Source organism: Hirundo rustica, chromosome 11 (assembly GCF_015227805.2).
Source record: "Hirundo rustica isolate bHirRus1 chromosome 11, bHirRus1.pri.v3, whole genome shotgun sequence".
Taxonomy (NCBI): Eukaryota; Metazoa; Chordata; class Aves; order Passeriformes; family Hirundinidae; genus Hirundo; species Hirundo rustica.
This window is the reverse complement of record NC_053460.1, coordinates 12,367,483-12,386,671: the sequence shown is the minus strand read 5'-3', so window position 1 is coordinate 12,386,671 and position 19,189 is coordinate 12,367,483. Positions and strand designations below refer to the sequence as shown.

At 36.6% G+C, this 19,189-nt stretch overlaps 1 long non-coding RNA gene across 1 annotated transcript in view; it reads left to right on the top strand.

Moving 5' to 3' along the window:
• Positions 1 to 1,261: 1,261 nt before the first annotated feature.
• The window catches only part of LOC120757798 (uncharacterized), a 66,413-nt gene continuing 48,485 nt past the window's right edge, over positions 1,262 to 19,189 (top strand). Inside the window, exon 1 of the long non-coding RNA XR_005702671.2 lies at positions 1,262 to 1,365. This is a non-coding gene — a long non-coding RNA (uncharacterized LOC120757798). The remainder of the gene's footprint in view (positions 1,366 to 19,189) is intronic.

Sequence of the window (19,189 nt, the reverse complement as noted above, 5' to 3'; positions counted from 1 at the left end):
TGCTGAATTCCCAGCATAAAAATCTGAAAGCAATCACAAAAGCTGTTAAGCTTCTCCTTCTACTAACCATTATAACATGAGGAATGATTCCTGCCACAACTGCTCATTGCAGTGCACTGAAAACAGAGAGCCTATTCCTGTAATGTCAGAGCAATTGAATTAATCCAGTTATGTGGCTTTGCTAGGCTTGCTATTTTTGTTTCACCAAGTTTTTAATCTATTTTTGTCCATTTCTTTATGTCTATTATGTAGAAAGAGAAGGAAGCTGCTCTCATTTTTAATTCCCAATGCCTCGTTTTGATTGAAAAACTATGTATTTTGAGAGTAATGCAACAATGAAACATGATACAAAACTTTTTTGGTTGGTAAGCAGACATCATCACACAATAACTTTGGTATGAGTGTCAGCTTTGAAAAATTATGTTATTTCCTGTCCTCAGCCCCTTTCTATGTACACAGTCTTGAAAAACAGAGCATAGAATTTAGATTCTGACAAGCAGAACTGCTATACAGGCCCGGTTCAAAAAACATGGGAAAGAAAATGAAAAACTACCTGGAGCAATTGAAGAGATAGGAAGTGATGTTTTACATCACTCATGTCTACACCTACAGGAGACATATTTCTCCAGTGGAGATTGCAGGCTAAATTTCCAAAGGGGATCGTAAAAAGTATGTGCAGAAACACTCTTAAGAAGTAACAGAATTTATGCATGTACCTCCCACTCGCTGCTTTGAAAATCTGGCCTCACAAGTAGAAATGCTAAACTCTGTTAAAAATGCGTGCCTGGTAGGGATGTAATTGATCTCTGAAAAAACCCATGTTAGAGTCCAGGCATAGTTTATCTTTCTGCTTTACTATCAAAATGCAGAAGATTTTGTGTAGTTATGGAAACTTGTAAAGCTTGAACATTTTCCTGTTCCCAGTGTAATGTGCGTTCATAAACCAGGGGATTTTACTGAATGGCTTTTCTGAGCTGAAGCTTATCTTATAGGTAAACCAGTACCTTCATTTCTGCATGTACCTTAAATAATGACACATTTAGACTTACTCGTGGCTTCAGCCATTGCTCACCCTGTAAAAGAATTCTTATTTCAACTCACCTGGTTCTAACCTCCCACCCTTTACTTTTGCAATGCGTTTGTCTGCTGAAGTAGCTACTATCAAACATTTGTTTCCCATTAGGTCATCACAGAATGTAACAAGCTGTAACTTCTGTGTTAGCCCAGGTAGTTTGAGTTCCATAATTATTTCCCCATGAGCCACCAGTTTATCAATAGCTCTGGGCTGTTTGTAATCTATCTGTGCTGTAGGCGCTGGTACCAGGCATAGTATATCTGCAGAGTCCAACAGTGTTCAGTGTAAAGGTAATAAAATGTACTTATTTTTACTTCATCAGTATGCAAATTTAATTTTCTATGTGTTTTCGTAAGTTGATTGGTGTTGGATGACTATTCAGTCTGAATTCCTCAAAGATTTTTCTAGAAAACCTTTCTATGCTGGCCTGTATACAAGGCCTGGTGTTTCTGACTATGTAATTTTTCTTTAGACATTAATTGAAGCAATTAAGTTATGGGGACTTTTTTTGTATTTGTATAAAAAAAGGCAGAAAAAGTGGTGTGTCTTCATGAAATGAATACAAATAGTTCATTATGTGATTTAGAATTAATGTCAACAAGCTCTATAGTTAATGTAGCGCTATATGCTGAATCTCTGCTTCAGCAAACCAGTGTCACTGTATGAACACACAGACACTTTCTGTAGTATTCAGACAGTATTCAGCCTACGTGGTTTCACACATGTAGCATTTGACCATCAGTGTCAGTTTGGATTTTTTTTTTTTTTTTTTAAATGACTTTATCTCACTCTAAGTTGTAGTTTCACTTTTTTCACTTGCAATTGTAATTGAAGTTGATTTAGTCTGGACAGAAATACATTGCTTATATGACCTCAAACTTGTCTCACTGACAAATCTTTTTAAACTTTTCTGATTTCATTGTTTCTAATTGTCTGACTAATATACCAGCACCTTAGAAGTTTTATCTGTATCTCTTGGCCCTCAGCTTGTGAGGTGAGTTGAGCAAGTTGCTGGCCTGCTCTGTGTATCTTTATCTCTTTCTTGCCTCTCTTGCCTATCCGTTTAGATGACAAGCTTTGTGAGGCAGCACTGTTTCACACTGTGTACCTGTAAAGTGGTATGGGGTTAAAAACTGCTGTAATGTGAATAATAATTTTTGGGATTTTCCTTTGTGTCTTGGATATTTTTGTGCATTTTCACTCCTGATTTTTGTCTGTTGCCACAGCTCTTCAGACATAGGCTTTGTCTGATCAAACTGTCCTCTTCCAGCTGAGTAGGCCCTCTTAAGCTTTCAGGTTGTTGCAACATCCGCTAGTTTGCAGAATCAAAGGACCCCTATACTTGGGGGCAGTCATGCACACAAATGCATATACAAAGACACGGAAATATTTCTCTATGTCTAGTCTAATTCACTTCCTAATTGCTCCTGCAAATTAGTTTCCCTAGCTGAATGCAGAGTGTAGCAGATTTTACCCTGGTACACTGAGTGGAGGCAGCCATCATCATCATTGCTGGATCAGTCCTTCAGAGTTATTAGGGTGTCCATTGTCTGGGGAGAGTATCTGCAGAGAGGAGCCAGCAAAAGAGTTTTATCAATTCAGATACCAGGAGGCATCAAATACAGGTGCTTCAGTTCATTTAACAACTGCAAAGCATAGTCTATTTTGAGTTTCCTCTGTTTTATGATATACTGGCTTTATTCCCTCTCTGCTAACCTTGCCAACATTCCATGTTTCTCCTGATAATTCTTTTAACCTCGCTACAGTCCATCATTCTCTTCCTTTAGCCACGCCTTCAATTCACCAGCCTTCCTTACCCCACAGCAAAAACCCCCAAACCCTTATGAAAAATAGTCTGTGCTCAATAGCAGGTGTATTGTTACTCTCTCCCCATCCTTTGACTGTCCTGCCCATTTCACTTGTAAGCTGTTTGAGGCAGCAGCTATTTTATGAGAAGATTTTGGCACCAAACCTGGAGGAACAGGACGTGTACTGGGCAGGTCCCCAGGCACTAAGCAGTGCACCCTTTTCCAATACAAATAAATTGGAGACTGTAGTGGGTTATTCATCTTCCTCATCTATTAAGTGAAGAGAGTACCAGTTGTGTATTTTAAAATCTTTTTAGGTCTACAGATAAAAAGGCTTTAGAAATGCTAAATATTAATTATTAGTGGTCATTAGCATTCCTGTGCTCTTTTCTCAGTGATCTCATTTGCACTGTATAGCATACATAGCTCCTTTTCCTTTTTTATTCAATGGCCCTCCTAACAAACAATATTTAGGAATGCTAAGTGGATTTTTTGGAATTGGACTGAGATGTGTCTGCTTTTTCAGTTTAACTCAGACATTATTTTTTCCACTTCACATGTGTTCTGTGTCTCTGTTTTGTATAGCTGACATTGAAATGTCAGTGCACCTTAAAATAGGAGGTAATAATAGCAGAATGCAATTGTGAGATTGTCTCCTGTGTAAGAGGCTCTTGAGCTGGGCTCAGCCCATAAAACTGGATGAAAAAAGAAAATTAAGAACGAAATGTCCAGTGCTACACTGGCAGTGAAATATATTTTGTTCTTCTGAAAACTGAAATGTACACATTCTCCATTATAATACATGTATGAGCTGAATCTTGGACCTGGATCAAATTTTTCTGTTTTATGCTGGCGGTCCAGGCACATTATTTCATCAATGTCCATAGAATGCATGTTTCTCCAAAAAAAAAAAAACCCTAAAAAACAAACGTGGGCTTTGGATGTATAGGTTGAAAGTCCTTAGCTATGGGAGCTTGCTTGTAATTGTAAGCCCAGTGATATGTTTAAGTAGATGTAGAATAAACATAGAAAAACAGCTGTGCGCTCTCCTGTCTCTGTTTCCACCTTCTGTTATTAAACTTGAGGTTGTTTCTTGAGATCAGCTGCTGGTGTAGTGAATGGAAATTGAGGAGTTGTGCTGCTGCTTACAGTGGGGACACAATTATATGGTGTTGCACAATATTTGACAGCTTAGGAAGAAAACACTCATCTGAAAGATAAATGGAAATTTCTAGATGACTTGTTTTGTTAAATGTTTACGCACCAAGCTTGTTAGTAGTGCTAGTTCCAGCTGCTGGACCTATTCCTGCTGCTCTTCTTTGCAGGATGGATAGATGCGCACTTGTAGCTGCTGTTGTTATGATTCATGCAAGGATCATCTTCCACCAAGGATTTTAGTGCATTATTTGGTGAATAAACATGAGATAAATACTTTCAGAAAAGGTTTATGCATGAAGTTTTGAAGCCATACTGAGGTGCTTAGGAACTTCAATCACTTAAACAATCTGATAACAATGTCTATTTCTAAATTCCTTGTTCATTTCTACATCAATCTGGATGCAAAGCTCTTGAAGTTATATATTTCATTCATTATCAAGCATCTTGTGTTGCCATCCAAGAGTTGTTCATGGGGATTTGTATCCTTTATCTGTCTTAAATTTGTGCTGGAATGGATACCTAGAAAGCATTAGACTGCTGGCTTGATTTTATGCTTTCATATTCCTTTCCCCTGAAGTATGTGAATCTTCTCTATTATTTCAGATCAACACAGAAGTTTTAAATCTTTTTCAAAGTGTAAACTATCTTTCAAAGAGTCTTGAAAGTTCATTTTATAAAACCAGATCAAATAGTTCTGACATTTGCTAGCTAGACATTTAAAGGCATAGTGCAGATGCAAAGCCATTTTTCAGTGGGTGATTTGCTGTAGATAAAGGGCTAACCTGCATCTATCAGTATAAACACAAGGAGTCCAGCATGTGTCAGCAATGTCCTGGAGAGAAACATCATTTAAATGTTAATCCATCGCTTAAACTTTCTTGCCTTCTTATTTTCTCATGAAAGTAGGACTTGACATCAACTGAATTCCTCAGCTGCATTTGAAAAAATTTGCCGAAACCTAAAACTGCTTATGTTAATTGGTGAGTTTAGCCTAAGAAGTCCTTATAATAATCTTCAAAGTGCTTACTCAACAAATATACTGAAATCAAGTTGGCAAATTCAAATCCAGGACTGAATCAAATTAAAAGTGAAAGTTTCTTCTACCTTTGCACATGGACTGTTCAAATGGATATACGTGCTGGCTGGGAAAGGTAAAAAGGATACAAGAATTAAGGCTGATTTCCACGGTAGGGGTACATCTATTGCTCATCCCTGTTGGGACAGATTTCACTGTATTTTACCTGAAAACATTTAATTGATTTAAGATCTGATAATTGTAATCCAAAAAAGTTACTCATTTACTGAATCAATGGGTAAATCTGAGTTCTTCTTTAAATACTTGTAACAGGATATTTCATGGACTTATCACTGGAGAAGATTTCAGCTTGCTGCCTTTTTTTTTTTTTTTTTTTTTAACTTGCACCCCAGCGTGTTGGAAAATTGAGCTGTTCTGGTGTTTTCAAAGGAGATGAACTTGGGTGGTACTTCTTGGGCTAAAACCAGGCATGCTGTGTAGTCAGGCCTCTCAAATTCTTAAGGCTGTGACTATCACGGATGCTGTTCTGAAAGAGCTGTAAAGACTATGTGACAGTTTTTTGTGTATAGAGAATTGGATGCAAATTAATAATTTTTGCATGCCATCAGAAAAGGGAAGGGTAACTACTGCATGCCCTTATGTGGCTGGGTACCAGGAGACCGATAGGTGTGTCTGCCAGAGCAGTACTGGATGTATTGTTTCAGAGTGCCACAGCCTCGCTGTAACACCGCATGAGCTGTATAACTGAGTGTTCTCACCCAGATTTTGCTGTCTACTGAGCCTTTGAATCTGGGCACAAGCTAAGAGCTGCTTGTCTAGTTGGTATTTTGTGGTGTTACTTCCTAAGGATTTGTGAGCTTAATTATCACATTATATCCTGAGAGATAAGGAAACACTCATCGCCGTCACACTGCTGGTTGATTTGGTTGCGGCTCACAGTTATCACATTGTTAAATCAAGATCTTTGGAACATTCATGATCGTGTGGCCTGAATATTTCAGTCCCTTAGCTAGCCTGGATAAGTTGCTCTTTTATATAATAGTCCAAATATGTTTTTTTACATACTGCTGTGTTGAAGATAGTTCCAAACTGGTTAATTTCTGTGTCACATTCTTAAATGCAAGAGGGAGATAAATATTATCCTGGGTTTATTAACAGGAAAAAGAGCAGCGGCGGTATTTTCCTCTAGGCTGCATCAGAAATTTGAGATGTATCAAAGGCCACGTATGCTGTAGTGATTGCTGTGTGTGCAGAGATACCTGTGCTTGCAGTACAAGGGACAGTTCAGGCCCCACAACTTATTGCAATGAGACTGTTAAATGTGCTCCAGCTCCTCTGAGGTTAATGGCACTGCACTGTTCAGTAAGTGCTGTTAATAGGTTGTGTACTTTTCTGTCAGAATGTGCTGTACTAATAGGGATGAAATTATTATTCTTATTGCTGGCATCAATTAGCTGGTCCAGGTGTTAGTGACACCATTATTTCCCCAATAACATGGAATGCTCTGTAAAGATTACTTCTGTTGCTCTTCTCTCTCTTTTTTTTTTTTTTATTTATTTATTTATTTATTTTTTTTTTTTAATTTAAATAGTGAACACTAAAAAGAAACACAGCAGTTCAGGGATTACACAAGAAATTGTTACACATACAGCCACAGTCTAACCCAAGTCTTGATAAGATAATGTCCACTAAATGAAGCAATGTTCTTTTGGAAAAAGGGTAAATGTGAGCATGTAATTAAATGCATGCAATTTGAAAACTGATATGCACAAAATGATTGATTAAATTGAAACTGTGCTCAAATTAACATTGTTTGCATAACTCTGTATCTGACTTCGAATTACTATCATATACTTTACTTTGTAGATAATAGCTGTAATTACATTAATCAATAAACAGATCTCACCACAGTATTTATCTGGTTTGTTCTTGGCAATAAAATGAAGAGTTCAGAAGAACCTCATATCCTTTAATTTAGTAAATAAAAGCTTTTGTGTATATTGTTCCTTCAGAACAGACACACAACTCTTTAGCATTGGATTTCCAGGCACATGTGATATAGCTAATGGACCCTTAGATTTTGATAGTGTAACTTACATGAAAATAGCTTTGTGGTTCCAAAAATAACAGGAAACAAATAAAATAACAGTTGAGAGTTTGAAAGCAAATAGAAATGTATTGACAGGATGGGTTAAGGAATGGAAATTAGGTATGCTGCTTTTCACTTCAAATTATGAATTGAGACTGATGTACGTTGGCTGCATAAGTGAGAATCTAGCTATCAAGTAAATTAAATTTTTTGCCTGAACTTAAGACTATACTTCCTAATTGTTGATATTGTCAAAGGGTTTTGGAAAATTTGAAAATGCCTTCCATTAAAGATATAATTTAAAGTAGAAATTACTTTGATGGTTATCCTGGGATTCTTAATTCTCTGTGATATTTATAAGAAGAAACAAAAAATTTTGAACTGAACAGCATTCCTGTTCAAAATTAATGTGGTAAAAGCTTCACTTAAACAGCAGCAAAGACAACACTGATATCACCTGAAAAAAAGAAGAAAATAAGCTTTAACAGTTTTGCTAAATACCTTTTTTTTTTTTTTTTTTCATATTTTGATCTGAGAAGCAATTCCCTTATTTTTTTTTTTTTTCTTCTAGTCCAGACCTGACTGATGCTGGTGGAGAGGTGACCATCCATGTGGTCTGAGTGACAAGTAATGTAGTGAAATAAAGGCAAGGGGAGATGTTCAGACACTGAGGTCTGTCAAGCCTGTTGAATTACTAAAGCATTAATATTTGATTTGTTTAAGACTTTCAGTGTCAGGCTTTGGGAAGCACATATGTGATATACCTGGACAAGTCCAATTGTTAATTTATGTGAAAAGGAGAAAGAGGGAAAAGATAGAGAGTGACTTGTCTGGCTAGAGCAAACCTCACAGTTTCCAGGCAGCCCTGGGTTTGCAGGATTACCTGCTGCCCTTAGTGTGGGTCTGAGGGAGGCAGCGAGTGTGAGCAGCGAGCGGAGCACGCTGTGCCATCAGCTGCCCGTGGAAGGAGAGAGCTGCTCAAGTGGTTTTCTGTTCTCCCCCACTCCCCAGCTTTTATTGGCCTGGATGAATGTTACAAAGAGGAAACCAGATGTGAGACAGGGATGACTTGAAAGGACAGGTAATTAATATCATCTGCCTTAACTTTCTTATCTTGATGGGCTGATGTTTATGACGCTGACCCCAGGGTGGGGAAAAGCACGACCCCCTCAATCTGAAATGAGAGCAGTCCAAAGGCTTTCTGCTCCTCCTGTAAAGTGTGGAGTTGGATTTTGTGTGTGTGCATGTGAACACTATCAGGCAACAGTCTATTCCAACAGCAAGCTCTTTTAACTTTCTTTCCACTTAGTAAAAGCATTAATGGTATTTTCATGTTGGATATATCTTTTTCTTCTTAGTTTTCTTTTGCTTTTAATTTGTTTTGCAGTGAATTCATGCTAAGTGACCAAGAATTGGGTGGGGGGAGGAGAGACCTGCAAAAACCAGCAGTATTTTCAATAGCTGATATCTCTCAAGAAAAAAAAATCACCTTTTGCACTTAATTATTTCTGACATTTTGTCCATCATATTGTAATGAGCTTCTTCAGAGGAAATAAAAACAGCTTGTCTCTTTGAAAGCAGAGATGCAACTATTTTTTGTGTGTTTGTTATCAAAACACAAGCTGTTTTTCCTTCCTCAAAGGACGCCTCGCTGTACAATGGAAGAAACATCAAGAATTAAATTAGACAGCATCAAGTTCACATGAAAGAAAATACATTTCTTTAAAAAGACTTTTTTTTTTTTTTTTTTTTTTTTTTTTTTTTTTTTTTTTTAGGGGAAAGAAAAGATGTGAGGGTTTAGCAATCTAACTCTTTTCCAGTGTGTGCTACTTTCTTGGCATAGATGTGATAGTAAAGAACTGAATGGCAGATTTCGCGATAACAGTCTAATTGTGAACAAGGGGCTTGAATTAACTTAAATCATTTGGGAGGTCTTTGATAATTCCATATATTAGCAGGACCTGGTATATCTTCTGGTTCCCTACACATTTCAGAATGTGTACTGACTTTGATCATTTTACTATGTTGAGCATAAATCACAGGCTAATTTACTATTTGCTTTGAGTGGCTTCTTATGTCTTTGACAGTTTTTCAGAATCAGCAGGAGAGTTTATTTTCTAATCCAGTGTGCTTGAAAACAATACCATTTCCAGCAGGACCACTAAAAAAGTGGGCTGGAGGCCCCTGATAGGCCAAGTATTTAGAAGATTTCAGAATATCAACTCACTGGTCATGGCCCATAACTTTATGTATCCAGATCAATGATTGGGAGTATTTTTACAAATAGGCTGTAATAATAGTTTCTGTTTTATAAGCTACAAATTTGTGGGTGGTCTCCAAAATTTTCTAAGCCATAGGTTTCAAAAAACCCACAAATGTATTTCTTTATATGGTTTGCTTTCATTTTCTTCTCAGCCTAGATTCTAATATATTTTGATATACAATCTTAGGTACAGATTTACATTTTGTTCTTCTAGTTTATGGCTTAAATGAGTCTACTACATAGATGTGGTAAAACATCTATGAAGATGAAATGGTGTAAAACAAATTAGTGTGGTGAACTTCTGCTTATACCACATCAGAACTGGACTACTGCATTGTTTTAATGCAGTGAGCCATTTCACATCCTCTCAGGTGCGTTTCCATTTAGATTGCCTTCACTCTGAACCATGATTTACTTATAGGTCTTTTCATTAAATGATGAATGAATTGTTCAAAATAAGAAGTAAAAAAACCCCCAAAGCCCAACAAAGCCCCCATACTGCTTTCTTCATCAGTGTGTAGTAAAAGGACCCAGTTATTATTGTATAAAGCAATTGTTTGCCAAGAGAAGCTTTGTATTCCAAGCTTGTTTGCCTTACTTTCTATTGTCTTGATCCTTTGTAATAATTTTCTTCTTTTTGCAGTTGGTATATTTGCAGTACTTGCCTTTAAGATTTCAGCAAAAGGATGATATAATAACTAAATGTGTCCTAATTACTGTGACAGTTTATTATCTAATTGGAGTTGGTATGAAACAACAAGCAGATGAAGAAGGTTACCAAGATGGGGTTCCTAGTGGAGGTAATCATGTTCACTTATTCAATCAGAAGGCAGTTTCCTTCACTTGGGCTGTCAGTGAACAGATAGGTAAAGAAATCTAGGAATCCCCATCAAATTAAGGACTGCCTCAGACAATCAGCTCCTTTAGATTTTGAACAGCTCAGCCATTTTTTTCAGTACTGTGAGTGAATCCTCATAGGCAGCACACACCTGCACCCATCTGGCGTGGAGCAGGTTGAGAGTATAAAGATAACGAGATGGTGAAGCCTACTTTAACTATGGAAAAAATGGGATTTATTTCTGAAAGTTACTGAAAGTTAGTGGAGGTAATATATTAGGTTTGAGCTTCATGCTATATTAAATCATCTTGGTCTGAATAGTTACCAGAGCTTTGGATCATGCATTTCACTTTTGTGGAAGGCATGGAAGATAGCAATGAGTAGACAAAACCTCTGTTTATAAAGGCAATAAGGATCCTATTTTCAAAGGTGTTGAGGTACTTAAGGCTACGAAGGGAACTCCAATGAGCAGACCAGATTCAAGATGTTTAGCTACCTCATTCACATGGAAGTCTTTAGGAATTAACGTAAATGGGAAAGAGTTTGATGGGATACTTAATATCTGATGGAAACCTACTCTAAAAATGTAGCATGCTTTGAAAATGGTATGGGTAGTGCTGACATATGAGAAAGCAGCTGCCAAATATACAATTTGAGATGCATGATTTACTCTTATTATAGAAGGTATAGCTATTTATACATTTTATTTTACTTTCAGACTGATTAGAAATTGTGGGAAAAGTAGGACAAAAATTCAAAATGAATAAAACACTTGCTAAGCTCCCAAAAAGAAATATCTCACTTTCAATGCCATTGATACTACTACTACTACTAATAAATCTTTTTCTTCAGAAGTTACTTTTGGGATGGTTTTCAACCCAACTGACACAAATTTGAAAGTACTTAATTGTCACTGATTGGGGTTTTTTCCACAATAAGAAAATCTGATGATAGCGAAACTCCTCTTTTATTTCCTACTTGCATGTTTTTCCTCTGTAAATGTAGCTTAAATAGTTTCATATCCCTGACAATTCATGCATATTGATTACTTTTTCTCTTTGTAAATCATAACATCATATATTGATGTTTCCTTAATGATTTTCAGTTCATTAAAACTTCTGTTATTCAGATTATTTTATATCTTTTTATATATTTTATATCAGGGAAAATATTTTAATGTATTATGGTTTATGATGATGGTTTTAGTTAAGGATCTAAAACCTTCAAATATCCTTCAAACCTTCAAACATATAGTTATATGTAAGTAATTTAGAACTGTTTTCTTCGGTAATATGAGCTGAGTTACTAGAAAGTTATCAGATATTGTAAAAAGAAGGGAACAGGAGAATATAAACTAAAAAAAGTGAATAGTGCTCCATATCTCTTAATATAACTTGTTAGACTGGGGTGCATGAATGATATTAGTTATGTATCCTGTTAAAATTCTTGTTTTTAATAGCTAACCACTGCAGAGATAGTTTGGGGCTAGAGACCTGTACAAATCACATAAAGTCATGTTGCACACAAGAATTATTTAGTTTGGTTTTGTTTTCACAAAAACATTCACTGAACGTGTGTGCTGAAGGTATGCAACTTGAAATTAAAGCTCTCTATCAAAATGTTTTTCTGAAAAAAAAAAAAAAAAATCAACCAGCATTACATAAACTTTTCCATTAGGATATGTTTCTAACAAAACCAAGTTGTTAGAATTTCCAGATTTTTTTCTTTCCTGAATTAAACACATTGATACCTTAAACTGAGCTTCTGATTCTTCTCTCTGGAAATCACTGAGGTCTTATAGAGTATTTGAGATCTTATCTTTGTTATTTTAGTGTAGACTGAGTTTAGCAGTGAGGATAGTTTTGAGACCTGCTGTCCAGAAGTAAGACTTAAACCAGCATAAAATATTCTAAAATTAAACTTTATTTTGCTGTAAGGCTCTCTTCCATTGATTTGTCAACATTGCATTCTGTCTACTGAACACACACACAGAGAAAATGTCTACTTGAATCTTGACTGAACATTACACTTTTTAACATAGATTGTCTCCGGAGTCCCAGAATTGCCTGGAAAAGCATCTTTCATGGCCAAATGTTAAGCAAAATAATCTTTGTTTTCTGTAAAAGCACCCCTGAGATCTGTAATATGCTAACAGGAATGGAGAAGCTTTCTTTTTGCTGGTAATAATGCTATCAACATCTTAATCACATGAGTGAGGTTTCAAAAATGTAAATAAATAACACAAGTAATGAATATTATGAGACTGCTAACCTAGATCTACAGCTCAGAAGCAGAGAAAAATCCTGTAAATAGCAGCAGTTAAATGCTTTCCTAATTGGTCATTTTAAAATGGATGTGCTATCCGAAGTGAATGCTTAATAGGTAGTATGTTTTCACTGGGACTCCCAGGTGAATAGTTCTCAGTACAGCCAGTCTGATGCTCAGAAAACAAATTTAGCAGTGTATCAGCACTGAATCCTTGTATAAAGTTTTTCTCACTCAGGCACCTGTAATATTTCTTTCCTGGCAAAGAATTACTTTTCTTTTGCTCTTGTCTCCATATGACCCTTCATCTCTGTGAGAAGATTTGCTTCAAGTCCTAAACACCTGGTTTTGGGGTCCCCTTCAGTTCAGGAATTTATTCTTTGTATTAATTCTTTCTCCCCATATTTGTTTGCCTCTTCACCTAACTAGGTAGCAGATGATAAAGCTAGCCTAAAAGCAAAGAGCTGTGGCTTCTGAGTTGTGAGTGTTCTAGAGTGTTCCCCAGTTTATTTCACTGCTCCAGACACAGAGTGATTTCAGCTGATTAGCTGTAGGTTTTATCATATTTACTGCTAAACTGGTTAGGAGATGAGCTGCTACTTGGGGTGTGTGCTCTCTCCTGTGTTTCCTTGTAGCTTTTTTTTATCTAGTAGTTCCCCTCCTTATGTGTGTTAGTGGCACCTCTGTTGGACTTCAGGTTGTTGATATTAGACTTTCACTTTATCAATTTAAATTCTAACTCTTCTTTCCAAACATAAACTGACCTGGCATTTTCTGTAGTTTTTTATTTTGTGTGTCTTTTTATTTTTCTGTCTTGCAGGTGAATTGAAAACATTCAGTGGTACACAGTAGAGAGGAGCTAGACTTCATGGTAACCTTTAGATTCATAAGATATTGATGATAATTAGCTTTTGGTGATGGTGTTCCTAGAGCACCATGAGTCTGCAGCTCCTTCCTTTCTTTTAATGTTTCTTGGTTCAGCAGTGATTCTGGAGCCCTCAAGGAGTTTAGTCGTTGCTGTAACAAAAAAAATCAGACACAGTAGGTGTGTTGTAATGCAACAGTAGGTGGAATTGAAATATGATTTTAGAGTTAAGATTTTAGCTAAGGGTTAGAAGCAATTTATATTGATCAAGATGTAAGTTAGATTAGTAAATGGTAGGTTAATGATTATTAGACGCCCAAGCTAGAGCTAACTGTTATATTATGAGCTTGTTTATAGAAAAAGTGGAGTAAAAGAACTGTCATAAGAACAGATTGAAACCACTAAGAACAATGGCCAGCACCTGGACTTGGTATCAATTAATCACAAAGCAGGGGGCCTTGGATCGTGCCAGAGGGTCACAGAGACCTGATGAAGACTCTGCTGACTTCATCCTTTGAGACCACGGACCCAATTTGAGACCACCGACCCAATTCAAGAGAAGAACTGTGCACGCGTGAAGGACTAATAGCCTCATTTTAGTGCAGAGTGGGGATGGGAGGTGCTGGGGTTATGCATATGTATTGTAGGTAAGATCTTGGAAAATAAATAGAGAGCAAAGAGCCTTGTTCGGGGCGGCCACGCCTTTGGGAGATGACTCCCGTGCCGCCCGCCAGTGAATAAACATACCACTTTCTGTAACTTTAGTTAGTTACAGGGTCTTTGTCTGTGACTGTGTCGGTTTTTAATGACTTAGAATCTGGATCTGGTCATGGGCAGAGCGATTATGGGTATATTAAGATTCAGCAGTACAGTCCTACACTTGCACTACTGTCCCTGAATCCTTTGTCTGACATTTATTCTTTGAATGTTGCTGCTCTAAGAGATTTTTCTGGCAAGATTGCCGCCAACATCTGTGTTGTCCCAGAAGGAATCTCTGTTTTAGTGCCAGCATCTTCTGTAACCCTACTAGTACGCTCCTAATAACTTTTTACTTATCTTTAACAAGAAATAAGAATTGCAGTATTGCGCTGTCCTTGTACCTGTACTACTTGTTATCTTGATACTGTTCCTTGGAGAGTAGAAAACAAATAATGTTGACTCCATTGTCATTGGGTAGATCAGGTGAATAATTAATTCAGAAAATAGTGCACTTTCAGAGGAAAGGTCTCTTTATGCCCAAAGAGAGGGGGAACCCAAACTGCTCTACTGCTGAGAGTATTTCTCCCTTTGGCAGTGAATACTCTAATAGAAAGTAGATTAAATCAGTGGGAGAAGACCTGGTGGGGACCTGGCAAAGGCTGAGTTCCACAGAGGAAGGGAACAAGCAGGCTCCACCTGCGCAAGTGTCCTTTTTGCTGTGGAATTTATGGGAACTCATTCAAATAACTCAGGTCTCAAGATCCCCTTAGTCTTGCAATCCTTTTATGCTCCATTCTAGTAATGAGCAATAAAGTGGTCTTGCTCAATTTTCCTTTCTCCTTGTTATTGTTTCCTGTCTTACTTTGTGTGTGAATGAAACTATTCACTAGGGAATGATAGTCACAACCTTTCCTGAAGGAGTTCACAGAGGGAGTGTTTATAAGAGTCTTTAGTCTAGTAACATTTTTTTTCCGTAATTAAACTAGAATTTTTCAAATTGAAATTATTGAACTTGAAGATTTTTCTGAGTATGAAAAATTTAAAAATAAAACCAGACTTTCTTTTAGTTACTCTCACATGTGCAGACTCTCCTGTGCTTTCTCTGATGACTTCTAGCTGTAATATTTATTAGTGATATAGTGGAGTTCTGTAACATATTTTGAGTATGAAAGCCTGTGTTCAGCAAATTGCTTCAGCTAATACCATATCCAGTTACCTGAACGTTGGAGGTATATTTTGTTGCATTGCCAAAGAAAGCAACTAATAATACTTCTAAGAACCTTAACTGTAGGATATAAAATGTGTGGTGTGTGTCTGTTCTTGGCAATAACTTTAGAGGGGAAACCAGATATTAAGAAACTGGATATAATTTATTTTGTATATGTGCCTGCTGGTTTTTTTTTTTCACCACAGATTTGCAGTTCTTTCATTACAGTAAAATTTTGTAATTGTCGTTACAAAGCATCAGTTGCATAATCATTCAAAGAGTACCAAGGTATACTCAAAAATTCTTGTAGTATTTTAAATTGTTGCATATTGATACTGCATGTTTTGGTGTACAGAAAGGTAATGCTTGGATTGACAATCAAATAAGTTAGAAGTACTGTAGAAAATAGTCATGTAGTAAAACTATGTAAGATTCTGTGTATTGGAGGAACTTTATATATAGCACAATATGACTTAATCTGATATTTATAATTAGTACTGTTCTCACTGTATCAATACAGTCCCTTTAAGAATAGAGAGTTGCTTCCACTTCTGTCACAATTTTTACTTGCCCATGGATTCATCATGTAACTCCTTTGAATCAGCTTACTGAGCTGCAAAATGGAAATGGTAGTACCTACAATGTGGGAATTCACCTATCCCACAGCTGAGGTCTTACATTAAGACTTACATGTTAAATGCATTTAGAAAGAACCTGATATAAAATGGAGAGTCCATCAGCAGAAGGAAATAGAGACCACTTTGCAGAAACCATGGTTTTACCTTTTGGATTCTGAGGAAAACTTCATGCCAACAGTTCTTAATCTGTACCTAAAGAATTACACTGTAATTATAAACTGGCTAAATGTGCCACTTTTTAAGTGCATATATTTTCAATTTATATTTTCTACACCACAAGTAGTAAAAGGACTTCATGCCACACGCGTAACACTGGGGGACCCCAGTGTTTAGCGATAATAAAACCTCTAAAAACTTTCAGCCTGGAACTTCTAGGTAACCAATGGTCCTACACCTTTAAAGGTAAGGTGAAGGAGCAGGCACTGTGCTGGAGACAGATGCTCTCTGTATCACTTTAGTACCATAAATTACTTCTCAGTAACTTTTCCCCACTAGTAATTTTGAATAGCAAAGCTTCAGCAATGTTGCAACTACAGCATGTAATAATAAGATAGATAAGGAGTAGGGCGTCCATAGGTCTATATTTCAGCTTCTTCAGCATTTGTTTCTTATAGAGAACTTGCTTTTTAACATAATGACTTTTAACACATTGATTCAATATATATTGAATTAAAGAACTTCTAAAAGTTCCTGTGATGGTTAATAAAAACTTCTTGAATTTGAGGTGTTATGGAAACTAACTGTACCTTTACCCATGTATTTCTTTTAAACATTAAGAAGGGGAAATGTAGTCTTCTATTGTCCTTTGATTTGTCAAGGTGTTACCAAATAGTGTTGCTAAAATGAAACTATTTCTATTTTTTGTCTTAGATTGCAAATACCAAGGCTTTATAAAGTAATTTTTGAGACCAGTTATCCTGAAGATATTTTTGCAATACACTTGGTATGTCTTCTTGAGTGAAACAAGTTTGGAAGTGTTAACATTTATCTTTGTAATACAATACACTAACATAGTGATTTATCCCCCCAGTGTCTATTTAATCTATTTTAGTGGAATTGTACATAGATCTATGCTGTAGCCAAAAAATATTGTATTGCTTGGCTGTCGTTTGTTATATTTCCAACAAAAACAAATGATATTCTGTCATTTGAATGAAATGACAAAATCTGTAGCCAACTTGTATTGTTTATTTGTACTTTGTAATGTTAGCCCTAAGTGGATAAGGAATATACAGTTTCTGAAAAATTGTGTGGTTTAGGGGATAACCTTTTATCCTCTTAGTTGAGATACTTCTGTAGCTAGGAAAAACATTCTTGGCTTTTTGGTACTCAAACTTACATAGTAGGTCTTGCTTTTCAGTATCCATTGCTAAGCTTTCTTCTTTCCCCCCTCTCTCTTTTTCTCCTTTTCCCCCGAGATCCTGAGTAAACAGTGCCAGCAAACACGCAGTGCAAAATTATGTTTTATCAACATCAAAGCTAAAATGTACTAATCAAAATCTACCACAGGAAGGGCTGATCTGATATAGTCACCTTCAGATCCACAGATTTTGGATCTGCTGGGTCTGGCAGATTTGTTTTGGAGAAGTTTACCGTTTTGCAACCGTTGACCTAAGCTGCAATAAAAGAGGGGGGAATGTCTAATTTGCATATATACAAAGGACCTAGAAAGGTTTAATCCAGCCTTAGTGTCTGAAGCATTTCCAGTTGCACCTTTCAGTTCAGTAATGTTGCACCATTCTGATGTCACTTGTCCAGTTAGAACATGGTGGCCATTCTCAGCTCAGTAACTGGTTTAAACTTTATCTGGGATAAACCTCAATCTAAGTCAGCCACTAACTCAGCTGTGGTGAGAGCCTCTCTCTTAGCTATGAAGATCCATCCCAAAAAGGGTCACTCGCAGAATTCTGACTTTGTCTGTTCTTCACACTTTACATTTCCTCCCATGAAAAGGATTTCATTTGCCTCTTTCTCCTGACGTGTTTTCAAATGACTTTGATAAATCTATCTTTAAATTTCTTCTGGCATAAAGTTTCTTATTCTTGTGAAAAGTCTTAGAAGTTCTTGGTGTGCTAGTTTTTGCTTGCAAAAGTATTATACAATATACTGAACAAAAGTATTATATAATAGAAGTACCTCAAAATGATAACTGATGCTGAAGTATTGAAGGATGAATAAGACACTGGTATTATCCTTTAGTCATTGTAATATTATGATCAATCCTTGATTGGTAATTGGAAAATCCTATGAGCTGTTATATTGACCAAATATGTGGGAGGACAGTTTGTGCAATTCCCATTCAATTTTTCTATAAGCAACCATTTGTCATGATGGAGCTACAACTTTGTGGTAAAGCTGCAGTCAAAACATGCATTTCCAATGTGAGTAATCAGTGCAGAAAAATTAGAAAGGCAAGCTACTTAATTTCTTTTTTATACATGGTGCTTCATAGCTGGAAATTGTATGGCCTAATTGACAAGGAAAAACAATTTTACCTTTGGAGGAGATGATACATTTTTAATTAAATGATACATCTAGTAATTCATAGCTAGATGGTTTCACCTCAGCTTTCAAAAGCATGTGTAATTTAATTTTAATTCATAATGAATATATACAGTCCTTTAAAAGGTGAAACTCTTTCTAAGTCATCCAGGAATACACCCATCTCCAGCCTAGTGCAAAATGACAGAGATGGTGAATGGATAAAAAGCAGCACCATCTTTGCTATCATAAGCACTTTTTGGTGTATTGCAATTTGAAATGCTAGGAAGAAAAGAGGCAGCATCGTGCCTTGTCCTCTCCAGTGACCTATTGGCAGCTGCCTGATGTCAGCGCTGTGTGGAGCAGTGTCCTGCACCGCTGACGAGGTGTTCCTATCTTCACATCCCAGCCTTGTGCAGAGCCCCAGGTGGAGGTCACGTGTGGTTTAATTTTCAGGCCAATGGCAAGATGGGGGAATGAAGCATTAGAAACACTTTATACACGTAGTACATGGGCTGCCCTGTGTACCCCATAAAATCGTGAAGAAAACAAAATCATTTCGGTACAGCACCTTGTGCTTGCACTTCGGGTTCCACTAGCAGGGTATAAGCAGAATAAAATGTGCGGTGTTTAATCTTCTTTTACTTGTTACTTAATTTTGCATGCAAGTGTACAACGCAATACCGCAAATATTAAATATATATACTAAACCACATGAATTCAAACCCCCATTTATTTTATCAATTGCCTAAGCTCATTTGATCATA